This window comes from Vicia villosa, linkage group LG3, assembly GCF_029867415.1.
Source record: "Vicia villosa cultivar HV-30 ecotype Madison, WI linkage group LG3, Vvil1.0, whole genome shotgun sequence".
In the NCBI taxonomy this organism is placed as follows: Eukaryota; Viridiplantae; Streptophyta; class Magnoliopsida; order Fabales; family Fabaceae; genus Vicia; species Vicia villosa.
Genome location: NC_081182.1, coordinates 149,570,814 through 149,581,070, shown reverse-complemented (window position 1 = coordinate 149,581,070; position 10,257 = coordinate 149,570,814).

The following is a 10,257-nucleotide window of genomic DNA, read 5'->3' as shown; positions in this document are numbered from 1 at the left end:
AGAAAAACGCTGAGATGGCTGGTACTGAGCAAATACCTCCACCATCTACATCTGGCTCTACTGAGCAATACAATGGTAATGGTAACAATGGTTACACTAGACCACCAGTATTCGATGGTGAAAACTTTGAATATTGGAAAGATAAACTGGAAAGTTACTTTCTTGGTCTGGATGCTGATCTATGGGATCTTCTGTTGGATGGTTACAAACATCCTGTTAAAACTACTGGTGTAAGGCTCACAAGAAGCGAAATGACTGATGATCAAAAGAAAGAATTCAAAAATCATCACAAATGCAGGACTGTTTTGTTGAATGCTATCTCTCATGCTGAGTATGAGAAGATATCTAACAGGGAAACGGCTCATGACATATATGAGTCCTTGAAAATGACTCATGAAGGAAATGCTCAAGTCAAGGAGACCAAAGCTCTTGCACTAATCCAGAAGTACGAAGCCTTCAAGATGGAGGATGATGAAGACATTGAGAAGATGTTTTCAAGATTTCAAACTCTGACTGCTGGATTAAGAGTTCTGGACAAAGGCTACACCAAGGCTGATCATGTAAAGAAGATCATCAGAAGCTTGCCCAGAAGATGGGGCCTGTGGACCGTCCTTTCGGGCCATACCCCTCCCGTGGGTGGGATACGTGAACTGACTCTTTTTTGTCGATCGGACGCTTTCGCGTCTCTTTTGAAAAAAAGTTTACAGAGTCGCCACCGACCTTTTATTTTATCCAATGAAGGAAAGGTTTATAAAAGAAACAGAAAAAAGACCTTTGAGAGATTCGGGGTAAGGGGGTAGGTTATACAAAGGGAAGGTGTTAGCACCCTTTGTATCCATGGTTATCCATGGGCTCTTTAGTTTGCTTAGCTCATTTGCTTTACTTTTCAATTGATTCGGAATGCTTTACCTGTGTTTTTGAAATACCTTTGCAAATAGAATTTGTAATGATCCTTGTGCGGATATATACAAATGCTTGTTTATCTTTCGAAAGATGTTTTGAAAAGATCGTTAATTCTGTAATGATCCGTGTTTGGATGTATACAAAATATTGTCTTTTGGAAAATTCGTTTTAAAAAAACAACAGTGTATGAGAATTTTGTTTGTTTTGATTTTGAGCAAGCAAACTAGGAGGTCTACCCTGAGTTAGGAGGTCTTTATCCTTGTTCCCTTTAAAAATCTATCCATTCGTCGGATATAAACAAAAGGTTCGATTTTGTACTCGAAACAGTAGAAATGTAACTTTGATTTTGAAAAGAGTGAAAAGGGGTTACCCTAGGAGGTGCAAATGTGATTGTGATTGAATTCAGGTATTTATCTTTGAAGTTAGTGATCTGACGGTTCAGTTTTATCTTTGACATACACGCAGTTTATATGGGTGCTGGAAATTAGAATGCGGAAATGTAAAGTGCAGAAAGTAAATCTACGCTATTACATCGATTGTGCGGGAAATGTAAACTAGCCTATTTACATGAATTTGACATCCTATACATTTATCTAGGAATTTTAAATTGCAAGAAATAAAAGGCATATTTTTTTGGATTTTTATGATTTATTTTAAATATAATTAATGCATGATTAATTAATTTTAAAATAAAGAAAAGATGAAAAAATGATCAAACTTAGAAAATAAGTTTAGAATATGTACAAAATGTTTGTTAATTGATTTTAGAACAAAACTAATTTTTTTTGGAATTTTTGAAATTGTTTTTTGGATTTTTTAAGTTAATTAAAACATAATTATATAAATAATTACACAAATAATTAAGACTTAATGATAAAATGATCCTAAATATGTACAAAATTAGTTTATGATATATAAACAATATTTAACACAAAGAAAAATTTTTTTATGATTTTTTGACTAATTAAAATAATTAATAAGCAAATATATAAATACATACTAATTAATTATGAAAAATATTGAAATTTTGAAGAAAAATAAAATATTTTTGTTTCATAAAATAATATATTATTTTAGAAGTTTAAAATATTTTTTGTGGAATTTTTGGAAGTTTTTAACTATTTTTAATTAATTTATCAAAGAAACTAAAATAAAAATAGAAAATAAAATTAAAAATAGAAAGGATACTGATTCAGTGTGGTGAGGAGCTGAGGCTCCATGGTGTGCATGCGTGTTATGATCATTGGATGTGTTTTTAGTGGAGATCAACGGATTAGATTGAGGAGAGCATGATAAGCTTGGGTGAGCTGTACGCGTGTGATCCACCAGAGTTTATATAAGTCAAGCTGGGACCCACATTTTTAAATGGCAACCAATCACGTTTTATCATTTTGCCACACAAGCGATGGACTTATTGACTAGCCAATGGAAATGCTGGAAAGAGCCACGCGTGCGCTGACCCTTGCCCTAAGACTCGCTGACTGCCGGAACAGTGATTCCGGTCGTCTTCTCCGGCGAGGTGGTTCCTCCAACTGCAAAAATACGTTAGCTAAACACCAAAGGAAGACCCTACCCCCCTAAATCGAGGTCTGGGAATCCATTGGTGGGGTTAGTTTGGACTAAAAATGCTTGTATTAAGAGATTCGAAGAGAAATATGAACACACGGTTGATCATGGCAACCTATGTTCTGGACGTTAGCACCCTCATGCTAGGGTTCAAACCTGGTCTAATGATCATTACAAGCTCAACCATAACCGTGAGACATGATAACAACAGATGAATAGAGAGTTTGAATTCAATGAAAATTTACCAAGTCGGAGAGTGAGAGAACTTGAGTTTCAGGCCTCTAAGAACTTGGTTATTGATCTGGACTTACTCAAGCAAGTACCAGGAGATGATTTAAGGACTTAGTTTGTATTGAAACTAGCTGCAAATTTGAATACGAATTTTTGAATTTTTTGATTATTTTTTGAAATATAAAGAGAGTTTATGCTATCTTCTTGCTATATTTCGTGTGTCTGTACATTGAGGAAGTATCCTAGCCTATTTATAAGCCAAAGGCTGCTTGGACACTAAGCTAAAAGCTTTGAAGAGCTTTGTTGAAATTTTGATTTTTAAAATATTAAAAATCTTTGAATTGTTGACCAAGCTTGACTCCATCCAATGCTCTTGTCTTGCTCTTCAATTCTTGCAGAAAAATGAAGGTTCCTTGAGGTGAGTCATACTTGGAGGCCAAGCAACCATTATCCATGCATTTTCTTTTAATTTTAATCTTAAAATAAGATAAAATTATGTCAAAAATGGATAATATAGATGTGGGCTTTGTCTTGGTCGTGGGAGGCCCATAGTAACATGGCAAAGATGTTTGGACCACAAAAACTTGGCATCTTTTGGAAAAAAAACATTTTTGAGCAATGTTGATTTCATGCATTTTCCCAAAATTTAGCCAACTTCAACAAGGTGTAAATCCTTCAATTTTTGTCATATGAAGGAGATCTTGCACTTTTTGGAAACCTCAAAGAGTCCTCTAACCAATGTCTTTGGTCTCATGTCAAAATGATTTTTGGTTCTCCTTGTGTGTCCATTTGAAAAAAGTGTCTTTTTGTTGACTTTGAAAATGACCTGTAATGTCTTTGGCCATATTTTTCAAATGGTGAATGCTATGACCATGGGATCAATTGCATTTGAAAGATAATTGAATTTCCTTCAAAATGAGCTTTGGTTGACATTTTTTGGATGAAGGATGAGAGAGTTATGATCAGTCAAAGTTGAGTTGACTTTTCAGGCAAAAACCCTAATTTTGAATCTTAGGGTTTTGTTGATTTTTGATCTTTCCTTGATGAATTGTGATCATCCAATGATCAAATGTTGAATCCTTTGACAAAATATGGACTTTGACAAAAAAATTCATTTTTGACTGTCAGTTGACTTTTTTGGTCAAACGGGTCGTCTGTTGACTGTTTGAGCTGCTGACGGTGCGTCTGAGTGAATTGAAGTTTGAAAATTTGTATGATGGTACTTTGAGATGTATGGATGTATATGAAATCCATTTGAGCTCTCAAAACTTGTTGCTCCTGTTAAAACAAGAAAAACCCTGATTAGGGACTGTCTGTATAGGAGGCAGTTAAGCGTACCTGATTTTTGTGCAGTGCTGAGTTTCTGCTAATCGCGTGATATTCAGAAGACTTCTAACACAAAAATCTTGGAAATTTGAATTTGTGAATGATTGATTTGATTGATTGTACAAATCACTGTGAATTGTACTGTCTGCAGTTTGTCTGTCAACTGACTGTTCGTGTACTGAAGCAGCAGTTAAAGTGAAAAATCAACCGTCAAAGTTAATTTTCTTTTTTTTTTTTGTTGTTATTTTTGTTTTTGTTTGGTGTGAAGCATGAAAATTTATTTACATGACTTGTTAGAAAACAGAAACATAATAAATAACTGATATTTACGGTATGCGGGCAAAATTACCGATAATAACCTGAAAATTATTTAATGCACAGAAATAGAAATATTTGACTGGCAGAAAATACACAAAATATTATCTTAGTAATTAAGCAATATTATGACAACTAGTACAACATTTAATACTGACAGTATAAATATTACACACTATATTGAACAGTACGACGAATAAACGGTACATTTAAGAAATAAGAAATACGGCAAATTTTAAGAATGACGATTGATGACCCATGCTATGAACAATAACATGTAGATGATTGGGAGCATAGCCATTGCAGGTCCACATTCCTCAAGACTATGTAGGCAGAAGAAAGTCATGATCACCGTAGCAATGGTGATGACTGTAAGAAACAGTGTCTCTATCCATTTTGCCATTCTTGTTAGGGAAGAAGAAATGATGGATTATGAGGTAGGAATTTGAAAGATGATTTAGAATTTGATGTGAGATTTGTGAAAAGAATGAGAGGTATTTATAGAATGGAAAGATGATAGAGACGTTGGGGAATGATGTGATTCCGTACAAATGGAAATTTTGAGTGGAAGTGAGATTTGAAAGAAAGTGTATGATATTGTTGGGAAAAGAGAGATGTGTAGAATAAAGTTGAGATTTGAATTGGAAAGAAGAGATTTGAAAAGATTTTGAAAATAATGGAATATAGTACAAAAGTTAGTGGGAAACCAAAAACAATTGTTACCAGTACAGTGTGAGTTTCCTGCTTTTGCGCCTGCAAAAAAGATTTAACCCTGCATGAACTGTGTTAGTACTATTTATCTGTAAAATAAATAAATAGTATTTGTGAAGTAAAGAACAGTATTTGGCGTTTGCGTAAGAATAAATTCCACTGTTAGCCAAGTTACTGTGTAAGAGAAATTCTGAAATTTAAGTACTTCATATGCTAGGATATTTGAAATAAAAATCCATGATTATATGAAACTCTTAATTTTCAGATTGGAGTTTTCTTGAAAAAAGATGTGGGCAAATTTTGGGGTATAACAGTTGCCCCTATTCAATCTTCTTAAACCTGAAGAGATTGTCTGAAATCTGAAGGTAGAAGATGATTGAATAAATAGATGCCCTGAAAATTTGCACTTACCTTGATCAGCAGAGATGTTGGAAGTTGCATTTGAATGTTGTCTGTGAAATGTTGTTGGCAGATTGAAACATTACCTGAGATGGGCTTTCGGATGCCACCTGGACAATGTGTTGATGGTTTGTTCATCAGAATGAATCTGTTGATTATATCTTGATGAAGGATTTGAAAGTTGATCATTGTGGAACCGTTTGAGGTATCACTTTAGATCTGCAATGTTAGATCGTTCTGGAACCGTCTGAGGTTTCGCCTTAGATCTGAAATGCTAGATCGTTCTGGAACCGTCGGAGGTATCGCCTTAGATCTGAAATGCTAGATCGTTCTGGAACCGTCGGAGGTATCGTCTTAGATCTGCAATGCTAGATCGTTCTGGAACCGTCTGAGGTATCGCCTTAGATCTGAAATGCTAGATCGTTCTGGAACCGTCGGAGGTATCGTCTTAGATCTGCAATGCTAGATCGTTCTGGAACCGTCTGAGGTATCGCCTTAGATCTGAAATGCTAGATCGTTCTGGAACCGTCGGAGGTATCGTCTTAGATCTGAAATGCTAGATCGTTCTGGAACCGTTGGAGGTATCGTCTTAGATCTGCAATGCTAGATCGTTCTGGAACCGTCGGAGGTATCGTCTTAGATCTGCAATGCTAGATCGTTCTGGAACCGTCTGAGGTATCGTCTTAGATCTGCAATGCTAGATCGTTCTGGAACCGTCGGAGGTATCGTCTTAGATCTGCAATGCTAGATCGTTCTGGAACCGTCGGAGGTATCGCCTTAGACTAGCAATGTTAGATGATAAATGAGTTGAGAATGAGAGTTCTTCAGAGTGAATCTTTGGTTTGATTGTATCTGAAAGGACTGCTTGTCTGAATAAGATTCAGGATGAACACTGCATGTGAGTGAGAACATCTTTGCTGAAGACATCTGTCTACCTGAAAAATCAAGTTAATAATATGCGATGTCTATGATGCATGTATGATATGAGATCCTCGAGCTAGAGGAGAAATATGCAAGTTATGTTGTGTATGAATATGCGTATGATGCATGATTGTGAATGTGAATATGAGTGTGAATGTGATGCATGGTTTATGCAGCTTAGAGCGTGTCAAGCTCCTGATTGGGAAAATAAATCCCAGCTCAATCGTCAAGAAATGAAGGCATTGTGATTGGGAAAATAAATCCCTGCTAGCCATTTGGAAGTGAAGGCATCGTGGTTGTTGATGATCTTCTGTCTCGCTTGAGTACCCTGGGTTGGGGAAATTCTTTGAGAACCAGGATGTTCTATTGAAGGATCTTTGATTACTGCTCGGGGATGAACAGTAGTTTTGAGAGTTCGGACTGTGACGCCCTTTGGAGTGGGAATGAGGAAGATGCATAATCCTCCGATGCACTATCTGACCAAGTTTGGGTGCGGAGATCACACCTTCTGAAGACAGTAATCTGGAACAACCCTGCTGGGGAATAAGACTTCTTTCGAAAGAAAAATCTTTTTGAGGGATTTGTTGAGGAATGTGTCTCCATTGGGGAAACTTCCTTCTGATGCTGGTTTAGGATAATGTCCAAATAATTGGGACATGTCCGGAATGCTATTCCTGTTTTTCCTGGTAAACATCAATCATATTCAAATGCATATGTTCATTCAAAATATCATTGGGATGCTCGCGTATTCAAAACAGAAAAAATGAAAATGTTAGTTATAAGCTGCATTGATTTTTGAAAAGGTGCCGTGATAGGCGGATTAGTATAGGGAGACAACAATCCTAGAAGTAGGAAATTGTCAGAAAGTTTTGAAAAGTATTTATGAAAAGAAATAGCTATGTGAGAACGATCCAGTCAAGTTTCAATTCTGCTATTGCCAATCTGTCTTCGAGCATCTCATCCCTCACTTGTTGGAAGAAAGTGATTGGACTGATCGGTGTCTTTGAGGTGTTGAACCTTGTCGGTGAGTAGGCAGCTGAGCGGGACATAGTTGTATGCTTTATTCCCTAATTTTTGCCTAGGCTGCCCTTTCAGGTTTTCAGCCTACCGGGATTGTATTTGTTTTGTCTCTAATTTTTGCCTGGATCGCCCTTTCGGGTTTTCAATCCACCGAGACGCTCATTTTTGCCTAAGTTGCCCTTTCAGGTTTTCAACTTAGCGAGCTGTATTTTTTTATTTTTATTTTTTTTTTAAGCAAAGTACTTTTTGACTATGTCCGCATTCACAGGGTGTGGGAAATCCTCGCCATCCATGGTGGTAAGCAACATGGCACCGCCGGAGAATATTTTCTTGATTATGAATGGTCCCTCGTAGGTGGGGGTCCATTTGCCTCTGGGATCACCTTGTGGTAAGATGATGCGTTTGATAACCAAGCCACCAGTTTGGTATGCTTGACTTTTGACTTTCTTGTTGAATGCTTTGATCATGCGCTTTTGGTATAGCTGGCCATGACAGATAGCTGCAAGTCTTTTCTCATCGATCAAGTGTATTTGGTCGAATCGAGTTTGAATCCAATCGTCTTCGTCTAGATCGGCTTCTTTCATGATCCTTAAGGAAGGAATCTGGATTTCGATTGGGAGAACTGCTTCCATACCGTAGACTAACGAGAATGGAGTTGCCCCCGTTGAAGTACGCGCAGATGTGCGATAACCATGAAGAGCAAAAGGTAACATCTCATGCCAGTCTTTGTAGGTTACTGTCATCTTTTGTATGATTTTCTTGATGTTTTTGTTGGCGGCTTCGACAGCGCCGTTCATCTTTGGTCGATATGGAGAAGAATTATGATGTTTGATCTGGAACTGCGTGCAGAGTTCAGTAATCATTTTGTTGTTTAGATTCGTGCCATTGTCAGTGATGATCCTTTCGGGGATGCCGTACCGACAAATGAGATTGTGCTTGATAAACCTGGCTACCACATTCTTGGTGACAGAAGCATATGAAGCTGCCTCTACCCACTTTGTGAAGTAGTCAATAGCGACCAGGATAAAGCGATGTCCGTTGGAAGCAGTAGGTTTGATTTCTCCAATCATATCAATACCCCACATTGCGAAAGGCCAAGGAGCCGTCAGAACGTTTAATGGAACTGGAGGTACATGCACTTTGTCGGCATATATCTGGCATTTGTGACAAGTTTTGGAATGATGATGGCAATCTGTCTCCATGGTAGACCAGTAGTAACCTGCTCTCAAGATCTTTTTAGCCATTGTATGTCCGTTGGAATGAGTACCGAAGGTACCATTGTGTATGTCTTCCATGATTTGTTCTGCTTCCTTCTTGTTTACGCAACGAAGTAAAGTCGAGTCATGGTTGCGTTTGTACAAAGTTCCATTGCTTAGGAAGAATTTGGAGGCAAATCTCCTTAGAAACTTTCTGTCGTTAATAGATGCCCCTTCAGGGTACTCCTGGGTTTCGAGATACCTTTGTATTTCATGGAACCATGATTTGTCTTCCATTTGTTTGGTATCGATCTCATTGCAATAGGCTGGTTCGTCTTGCCTGTAAATGGTGATCATAGGAGCTTCGTCGTCCCAATTGACTTTGAACATGGATGACATGGTAGCTAAGGCATCAGCTAGTTGATTTTCTTCGCGTGGGATGTGTTCGAAAGTGATCTCCTCGAAGTAAGGAATCAAACTCAACACATGTCCTTTGTATGGAATTAGATTTGGGTGCTTTGTGTCCCATTCCCCTTTGACTTGGTAGATTACCAAGGCCGAGTCTCCGTAGACTTCAAGGAATTTGATTTTTAGATCAATTGCAGCTTTGAGACCCAGAATGCATGCTTCGTATTCGGCTATATTGTTGGTGCAATTGAAACACAATCTGGCGGTGAAGGGTGTATGACCTCCTGTGGGGGAAATGATCACAGCTCCGATGCCATTGCCGAGCGCATTAGAAGCTCCGTCAAAAACCATAGTCCATCGGGATCCTGGTTGTTTGTAGTCATTGACTAGCATAATGTCTTCGTCTGGGAAGTCAAAGTTCAATGCCTGATAATCATCTACTGCTTGATGAGCTAAATGATCAGCTATCACACTTCCTTTGATTGCTTTTTGCGAAGTGTATTGAATGTCATATTCTGTTAGGATCATTTGCCATCTTGCAATCCTTCCAGAGAGAGCAGGTTTTTCGAACACGTATTTGATTGGATCCATCTTGGAGATCAGGAAAGTGGTGTGATTTAGCATATACTGTCTTAGTCGGCGAGCCGCCCATGCTAAGGCACAGCAAGTTTTTTCGAGTAGTGAGTATCTTGTTTCACAATCGGTAAACTTTTTGCTAAGATAGTAGATTGCGTGCTCCTTTCGACCGGAATCGTCATGTTGTCCGAGTACACACCCCATTGAATCTTCTAACACAGTTAGGTACATTATCAGAGGTCTGCCTTCCACAGGAGGTAACAAGATTGGCGGTTTTTGAAGGTATTCTTTGATTTTATCAAAGGCTAACTGGCATTTGTCATTCCATCTTTCCACTTGATCTTTCTTCAGTAATTTGAAGATTGGCACACAAGTAGGAGTCATATGGGCAATGAATCTGGCTATGTAGTTTAGACGTCCCAAGAATCCTCTGACTTGTTTCTCGGTACGGGGTATAGGCATTTCTTGAATGGCTTTGACCTTGGCAGGATCAACCTCAATACCTTTACTGCTGACGATGAAACCTAAGAGTTTACCGGATCTTACTCCAAAGGTACACTTGTTCGGGTTCAGTCGCAATCTGTATTTCTTGAGTCTGTCAAACAGCTTGTGTAAATGACTCAAATGTTCTTCTTCGGTGTTGGATTTTGTGATCATGTCATCGACATACACCTCTATTTCCTGA